This window comes from Colobus angolensis, unplaced genomic scaffold (assembly GCF_000951035.1).
Source record: "Colobus angolensis palliatus isolate OR3802 unplaced genomic scaffold, Cang.pa_1.0 Scaffold1, whole genome shotgun sequence".
Lineage (NCBI taxonomy): Eukaryota > Metazoa > Chordata > Mammalia > Primates > Cercopithecidae > Colobus > Colobus angolensis.
Genome location: NW_012110918.1, coordinates 18,677,544 through 18,686,760, shown reverse-complemented (window position 1 = coordinate 18,686,760; position 9,217 = coordinate 18,677,544).

Here is a 9,217-nt window from a genome sequence, read left to right as displayed (position 1 = left end):
CTAGACGACAGTGTTGACATCCTCTGTCTTTCATCCTACAGACTCCACCCGTGTCCAAAGTTATTTAGGTCAGCACCCTTCCATGAGGTTGTCCCATGCATCTGTAATGCAGTGAGAGTCTCTTGTCACAGCCTGACTTCCATCCCGGGATCCTCCATCTCCCAAGTGATTAAATTTGCATACGTTAAGGCCAACTCTGTCTCCTGTACAGTCTATGGATTTTGACACGTGTGGTTTTGTGTATTCCACATTATAGTAGCATACTACGCTAGCATGTAGAATTGTCTCACTGTCCTAAAATCCTCTGTGTGCCACCTGTTCACCCCTCCCTCTCTCCTCTTTTTTTTTTTTTTTTTGAGACAATGTCCCACTCTGTCACCGAGGCTGGAGTGCAATGGTGCGATCTCAGCTCACTGCAACCTCTGCCACCCGGGTTCAAGCAATTCTCTTCCCTCAGCCTCCCGAGTAGCTGGGATTACAGGTGCCCAGCACCACGCCCGGCTAATTTTTTTTTTTTTAGTAGAGACAGGGTTTCATCATGTTGGCCAGGCCGGTCTCGAACTCCTGACCTCAGGTGATCCGCCCACCTCGGCCTCCCAAACTTCTGGGAGCACAGACGCGAGCTGCCGCGCCCGGCCTCCGACTGGTTTCTTTCACCCTCATTCACAATTCACGCATGCCTTGGTGTGGCGCGCTGGCACCTATCTTATGTCACTGGATGGAGGTACTGATACCAAAGAAAGGATATCTTGGTTGCTTCCAGTTTGGACAGTTTTGGACGATTATGAATAAAGATGCTATAAACATTCACATGAAGATTTTTGTATAGGCATAAGTTTTCAACCCAGGTAACACCAAAGAGCACGGCTGCTGGATTGTGCATCTCTGAGGCCGTGGGAACCAGAAGCACATCATTGGGCATTTTGTCCTGGTCATGGGCTCAGCCACTGAAGTTTCTCCATCACATGCATGGTTGCTGTGGACACGGGTGTCTAACCTGCACCATTGAAAAGTATGTCTATTTGCTAAGAGCTTTTCAATCATCAACACAGTAGGTGAAATCAATTATAATCCATCTAATGCTTTTCTATGCCTGAGTTAGTCAGAGTTTTTCTTCTGTAGCATATCGATGGAACAAATTGCACTGATATTGTCTAATATTAAACTAGAGAAACCCAGACCATGAGGTCCAGCTAGCCAATATTTTATTTCAAATTTTTTCTTTTTCCTTTTTTTTTTTTTTTAGAGAGAGGAGCTCACTCTGTCACCCAGGCTGGAGTACAGTGGCACGATCACCACTCAGTGCAGCCTCGAACTCCGGGGCTCCAGTGATGCTCCTGAAATCAGCAGCTCAAGTAGCTGGGACTGCAGGTGCAGGCAAACACGTTGGCTAATTTTTTTATTTTTTCATGGCAACAAAGTCTCACTATGTTTTACCCAGGCTTAATTTTTAATTTTTAATTTTTTTTTTTTTTAAGTAGAGACAGGATCTCACCATGTGGCCCAGGCTAGTCTTGAACTCCTGGGCTCAAGTGATCCCCGGCTTTCAGCCTGCCAGAGGGCTGGGATTACAGGCATGAGCCACTTCACCTGGCCCCTAATATTTTATTTCGTATTTTTTGCACCTAAAATCTGGAGTGAGACAGGCCTCTCACGTTCTGTTTTTGTCTGTTCTTGTTGGTTTGGAGTTGCTATCGCCCTAGCCTCCTAAAGTGGGCTGGACACATCCCACTGTTTTGACTTTCCGGAACATTTTGTCCAAGACAGGAATTAACTGGCCCCAGAAGCTGAGTGGAACTCACTCGTACAGCAGCCTAGGCCCCGTGCTGGAGGAGGGGAGGGCCCCAACAAACACTTTTAATCTATTCGGGTTTTTGCCCTTTTTTTAATTTTGTTTTTCTCGCTTTACAGTTTTCTAGGAATTTAGCGACTTCATGTCGGTTTTCAGTGTTACTGGTTTGTAAGTGTTTCTAATTGTATTATTTAAAACTGTGCAGTCACTTCCTTTTTTGCGTTTTGTTTGTGCTGTCTTGAGTTTTCCTTTCTTGTGTTTTGTTTGTGCTGTCTTGAGTTTTCCTTTCTTCATTCCTGCAGGGTGCTTTCACGGGGTCATTCTTCCCATGCCCCAGCTTTTAGGGGTTTTGTTGTTTTCTGAGACAGAGTCTCACTCTGTTGCCCAGGCTGGAGTGCAAGTGGCACAATCTCGGCTCACTGCAACCTCTGCCTCCTGGGTTCAAGCAATTCTCCTGCCTCATCCTCCCGAGTAGCTGGGACTACAGGTCCAGCTAAGTTTGTATTTATTTATTTATTTGAGACGGAGTTTCGCTCCTGTTGCCCAGGCTGGAGTGCAGTGGCACAATCTTGGCTCACCACGATCTCCGCCCCCACCCCCCGCCCCCATTCAAGTGATTCTCCTGCCTTAGCCTCCCGAGTAGCTGGGATTACAGGCATGTATCACCATGGCCGGCTAATTTTATATTTTTAGTAGAGACGGGGTTTCTCTGTGTTGGCCAGGCTAGTCTTGAACTCCTGACCTCAGGTGATCCACCTGCGTCAGTCTCACAAAGTGCTAGGATTACAGGCGTGAGCCACTGAGCCCGGCCTAATTTTTGTATTTTTAGTAGAGATGGGGTTTCTCCATGTTGGCCAGGCTGGTCTCAAACTCCTGACCTCAGGAGTTCAGGAGTTCACCTGCCCACACCTCCAGTGATCTGCCTGCCTCAGCCTCCCAAAATGCTGGGATTACAGGTGTGAGCCACCATGGCCCAGCTTTTAGGTTTTTTAAGCCTCATTCTTCCCTCTCTCTCTCTTCCCTTCCTGCCCCACTGCTTTCTGCCTTTTTAATTTTCTCTCTTTATTCCTTTGGGTCTGCTCTGACTTGAGTTGCCTGCCTCGACTGGATGCCTCAGTGCTGCGTTGGAGCAGACAGAGCTGGTCTGGAGTCAGCTGCCTTCAATGCCTCCCCGGTCCTCGACGTCATCACAACTCCCAGTTGTGCAGCTGTCCCTCCTTGAGCATCCAGCATCCTGCATCCTGCACTGTGCTGGGCCCTCCCAGCAGCTCTTCTACCCGCCCCCAGCTTCCCAGCATGTGCTCAGAGCTCTGTTTCAGAGGTCCCAAATCTTGCGTTAATTTGACCCAGAATGCCCTCAGCCTGCTCCAGCCCCAGGGACATACCTCCCAGTGGCTTCCCCAGGGAACATGCTTGGGACTGGCGAGGGCTACCCCATGTTACCTGGTCACTTAGCCTGACCTCTAGAGCTCTGCCAGCTAAGTTGGGTGGGATGTCCTGCCTGGAGGAGGCGGCAGAGAAAGGAGGTGGCCTGGGTGGACACCCTGGGGAGGAGGTGCTAGGCAAGTTCCCATGGCTGCCGATTCACTGGGTGGCCCCTACAGAGGCTGTGCTCACCTGGGGCAGGTGGGAGGCCTCAGTGGCTGATGACTCATGCCCAGTCACCCCACACAGCTGTGAGATGCAGAGAAGAGGGATGTCGAGTGCATCTGGGCACAGACGCTCCCCAGCTGGCTGGGATGGTGCCTGGGGTGCTGAAGAGCACGCAGGCTGGGCCTCCCTGCTGGTTCTGTGCCAGCCACGGGAGAGGAACAAGACCTCTGGGAGCTGGGGACGGGCATGACCCTTCCAGTTGTGCCCTGACCAGCCAGCAGCAGGACTCATTGGTGGGAGGGGGATGGGGACCCCTCTGACTTCCTGCAGGCTGGGCCAGGGCCGCATCCACTGCACTCCTGTGGGCCTCACCCCATCACCTGCCCACACCTCCAGTGGCAGAGGCGGCCGAGGAACAGCTCTCTGCAACCTGAGTGAGGCAGGTACCACCCGGACGCCAGGCCTCACTCCTCCCCTGGCTCTGGAGGAAAGGACTCCATCCTGCTGGGAGCGGCTGTCCGAGTCACAAATGAGGGCAGTGGCAAGGACACATTGTTCCTCCTGCGTGGAGCGCTGGCTTCTCGGCCATTGCAGACAGTGCACTGATGGCGCCCTGTGTGCCCAGCCCTGCACAGCGAGGCTGGAACAGGGAACAGGGACTTCAGTCACTGCCGGTCGCCCTGGAGAGGCTGACTAGAGGATACACAGTTTGCGCAGAGCTGCCAGGCTAAGGACGGGCCCCAGGGCTGAGGGAGGGTGCTCCTGAGCCAGGCGTGCAGGGCCAGGCCTGGGAACCCTGGAAGACCTCTGAACACAAAAGCTGGAGCAGCGCCCAGCCCAGGCGGCCCATCACCTTGTGGGCTATGTGGGGGAAGGTGTGAGGGTCCAGGTATGGGGCAGGTTCCACCCCCAATAGGTTCCCAGCTCAGGACTCAAAATGTCTGATGGGAACCAACTCCATCAGGGGCATGCAGCCCCCACCGTGCGATGACCACAGACGTGGGCCACCCTTAGCCCTACCAAGGGCCAGTACAACCAAACCCCTCCTCCCACCTGGCTTCTTCAAGGCTCACACCCTCATCTGACCAGGTAAACCAGCTGTGGAAGGAGCCACGTGCATGGAAAGCTCTCCCTTGTAGCCAGCCGTTACCCTGGATGCTGCCAGGGGCATGAATCAGGGCTGGGTCTGGGGCAGGGGGTAGGGGGTCTCTGCCTTAGCACTACTGACTCAGGGCCAGGCCATTCTCTCTGGCAGCAGCCACATCCCCCCTAGAGAACGAAATCACCTCTGGTCCGGACCATGGTCTCCAGCAGCCCTGACCACTCCGAGTATCACCGAGCACTTGAAATGTGGCTTAGGAGCCTGAAGAACTGCTTTTCACTTTTAATTAATTAATTTAAATAACCACATGTGGTTGACGGCTGCCGCGTTGCACAGGGCATCTCTAGGGCAACCTCATTACAGTCCCAGCCTTCGTGGTGGCCTCCTCGGTGCCTAGGCTAAGTCGTGGGAGGTGGAACATGAACTCACTTCCATTCCTGCCTGGCGTGGGCTGGGCATTGCTCGCCTCTGCCCAATTAGTCACCAGGGCTGGCTAGGAGCCTCGGGAACATGAAGGGCTGCTTTCCTCAGCTCTACCCGTGCCTCCGTCTAACCTGACCCCTGGGTGATTCCCGCACTTCCTGGAGTTACCCTTGGCCAGCAGGTGGGTGATAGATAGGTTTGCCCAACACTCACGCACACACACACCTGTGCACACACACATGCATGCACACATGTGAACACACACATGCAAACACGGACACGTGCACACATCACACACATGCACATGTGTGCACAGGTACACACAGGCACACATGCACACACACAGACACGTGCACACACATGGACACACGCACACGTGCACACACACGCACACTTGTATGCACACACTCAGGAACACATACTGCCTCTAGCTCCTGGAATACCACCCCCAGGTCCCATCTGGGAACCTCCACCCTGGCATCCTTTATCGGGCTGAAGTCCTGTCCCCCTGAAAGCTGCTGGAAGCTGCAAACCGCAGCCCCCCTTGTGCAGCTGTCGGTGGCCTTCATCTGTGCAGGGCTGGCTTGTCCATCTTCACCACCCCCAGGCTCAGGGGTGGGGCGACATTGATGCCTTCAGGAAACTGCAAGTGGGATGGGAGGGGAGGACCTCTAACCCAGCAAGGGAGTTGGCTCTGGACTCAGGGCTGCTTCGTGGGTTTTGGTGGTTTTTGTTTCTGGGTTTTGTTTCGTTTTTTTTTTTTTTTAGACAGAGTCTCACTCTGCACTCTGTCGCCCAGGCTGGAGTGCAGTGGCGTGAACTCAGTTCAGTGCAATCTCTGCCTCTTAGGTTCAAGGAATTCTCCTGCCTCTGCCTCCCAAGGAGCTGGGATTGCAGGCATGAGCCACTGTGCCCAGCCTCTTGTTTTGTTGTTGTTGAGACAGCGTCTTGCTATGGCCTAGGCTGGGGTGCAGTGAGGCAATCTCAGCTCACTGAAGCCTCAACCTCCGGGGCTCAAGCAATCCTCTCACTTCAGCCTCCAGAGCAGCTGGGAACACAGGTGTGCACCACCACGCTGGGCTAAGTTTTATATTCTTTGTAGAGACGGGGTTTTGCCATGTTGCCCAGGCTGGTCTCAAACTCCTGCAGTCAAGCCATCCTCCTGCCTCAGCCTCCTGGGTAGCTTGAACTACAGGTGTGAGCCACCACACCTGGCTAATTTTTTATTTTTTTGTAGAGACAAGGTCTCACTAGTTGTCTAGATTGGGTTTTTTAAAATTTAATTTAATTAATTTTTTTTTTTGAGATAGAGTCTCACTCTGTCGCCTAGGCTGGAGTGCAGTGGCACAATCTCGGCTCACTGCAACCTCTGCCTCCCAGGTTCCCGCGATTCTCCTGCCTCAGCCTCCCGAGGGCTGGGACTACAGGTGCGCACCACCACACCGGGCTAATTTTTATATTTTTTAGTAAAGACGGGGTTTCACCTTTTTGCCCAGGCTGGTCTCGAACTCCTGACCTTGTGATCCACCCACCTCGGCCTCCCAAAGTGCTGGGATTACAGGCATGAGCCACTGCGCCTGGACTTTTTTTTTTTTAAATGTAGGTAAAATTTACGTAACAAAATTCATCATTTTAACTATCTAAAAGTGTACATTTCCGTTAATTTTAGTACGTTTGCAATATTATGTAACACTCACCTCTGTCTAGTTCTGAAACATTGTCACCGTCCCGAAAGGGAAGGAAAGCCCCTCCCGATGAGCAGTCACTGCCCACGTCCCACCAGCCCCTGACGACCACCGATCCACAGTCTGTGTGGATGAATCTGCCTATTTTGGACATTCCATGTAAATGGACTCATACAGTATAGAGTCTTTTGAGACTTGCTTCTGCTGCTGAGCATCGTGGGTTTTCAAGGTTTGCCTGTGTTGTAGCACGTTACTGCCTCCTTCTTTTTTTGGTTAGTGCCTCCCCTTTTTTTTTGAGACAGAGTCTCACTCTGTCACCCAGGCTGGAGTGCAGTGGTGCAATCTCAGCTCACTGCAACCTCCACTCCCAGGTTCAAGTGATTCTCCCACCTCAGTCTTCCGAGTGGCTGGGATTACAGGCACCCGCCACCACACTCAGCTATTTTCATATTTTTAGTAGAGACAGGTTTTCATCTTGTTGGCCAGGCTGTTCTCGAACTCCTGACCTCAAGTGATCCACCTGCCTTGGCCCCCTAAAGTGCTGGGACTACAGTGTGAGCCACCGTGCCTGGCCATCATTCGTTTTTGTTTTTTTTTTGAAACAGGGTCTCACTCTGTCTTCCAGGCTGGAGTACAGCGGTGCGATCACGGCCACTGAAGCCTAGACCTCCTGGGTTCAAGCAATCCTCCTGCCTCAGCCTCCCAAGTAGCTGGGACTGCAGGTGTGCACCACAATGCTTGGCTAATTGTATTTTTGTAGAAATGGGGATTCGTCATGTTGCCCGGGCTGGGCTCAAACTCCTGGGCTCAAGTGATCCTCCTGCCTTTGCCTCTCAAAGCGTGAGATTACTGGCGTGAGACACCCTATCCAGCCTTCCTCACTTCTGATGAGAGCTCTGGGAAGATTTCCACTCCCCACTGCTCCCTGCCCCCAGCTTCCAGGTTTTAGGGCTAGCCTACAGAGGAATTCCTTGCAGCAGCATTTCCTGTTGAAAATCTGTTTAGCACTTACTTTACCCAGTTCCAGAGAGGTGATCATTATTTATTCTCTACCATATGTTAGCATGCATGCAAGTATAAACACACATTCATGCTGTGTGCATGCACACACAAACACATGCACGTACACACATGCACATATGCAAACATGTACATGATGTGTGTGCACCTGTGTACTGTGTGCGCATAAATGCACACACACACATGCAGACACATGCACACATCCATTTCTAACATGTCCATACACACCCAATACACATGTGTGCATGCAGGTGTGCGCAGGTGCCGAATTAGAGAGTGCTGCTTGACATGGTGCCCCCTCCCCTTCCCTGCCCTGTCTGAGATCTGGGTTCTGTTTCATTCGTCGTTCACAGGGAGGCCTTCCTGGCCCCTTCCTGGCTAGGCTCAGGGTGTTAGACTCGGAATCCTCCCACACCCACAGATGTCTTTCTTCGCCCTGCCAGGCAGATGGTGTCTGTGCCAGGCATGAGTCCTGGGAGCCGTCTCAGCTGTCTGAAGATGTTTTCTGCAGCTTCCAGTTATGTGTAAGCCGCTATCTCAGTCTGTTCATGCTGCGGTAACAAAACGCCATGGACTAGGTATTTATAAAGAACAGAAATTTATTTCTCACAGTTCTGGGGGCTGGGAAGTCCAAGATGAGGGTGCTGGCAGGTTCAGTGTCTGGTCAGGGCCCGGTGTCTCCTCCCAAGATGACAGCTTGTTACTGTGTCCTCCAGAGGGGAGGAACGTGGTGTCCTCACACGGCAGAGAGACAAAAGGGGAAAAGGGACCAAACTCCCTCCATCAAGCCCTTTCACCAGGCACTAAGCCATTCATGAGGGTGGGGCCTCACGATCCGAGCCCCCCTCCAAAGCACCCACTCCACTGATGCACTAGGCAGGTCAGTTTCTGATACACGCTTTTGGGAGGTCACGGGCAGGTGAGCCCCAAGCCAGTCTGATTCTTTCACTTTGTTGTTGTTGTTGTTTGTTTGTTTGTTTTTGAGATACAGTCTCGCTCTTGTTACCTGGGCGGAGTGCAGTAGCAGGATCTCAGCTAACTGCAACCTCCGCCTCATGGATTCGAGGGATTCTCTTGCCTCGGCCTCCTGGGTAGCTGGGACTACAGGTACATGCCACCACACCTGGCTAATGTTTGCATGTTGAGTAGAGACAGAGTTTCACATGTTGGCCAGGCTGGTCTCAAACTCCTGACCTCAGGTGATCCAACTGCCTCAGTCTCCCAAAGTGCTGGGATTCCAGGTGTGAGCCACCGCGCCCGGCCGATTCTTTCCCTTTCGTAGCAGATTCTTTCTAAATGGGTATCCACAAACTGTCCTTTCCCTGTTGCTATAGTTTGGGTGTTGGTCCCTTCAGACCTCAGGCTGAAATCTGATCCCCAGTGTCGGAGGTGTCTGGGTCATGGGGGCAGATTCCCCACGAATGGCTTGGTGCTGTCCTCTTGGTAATGAGTGAGTTTTCATTCTTACTAGTTCCAGCAAGAGGTGCTTTTAAAAAGGCCTGCACAGCCAGGTGTGGTGTCTCACGCCTGTAATCCCAGCACTTTGGGAGGCCGAGGCGGGCGGATCACGAGGTCAGGAGTTCGAGACCAGCCTGACCAACA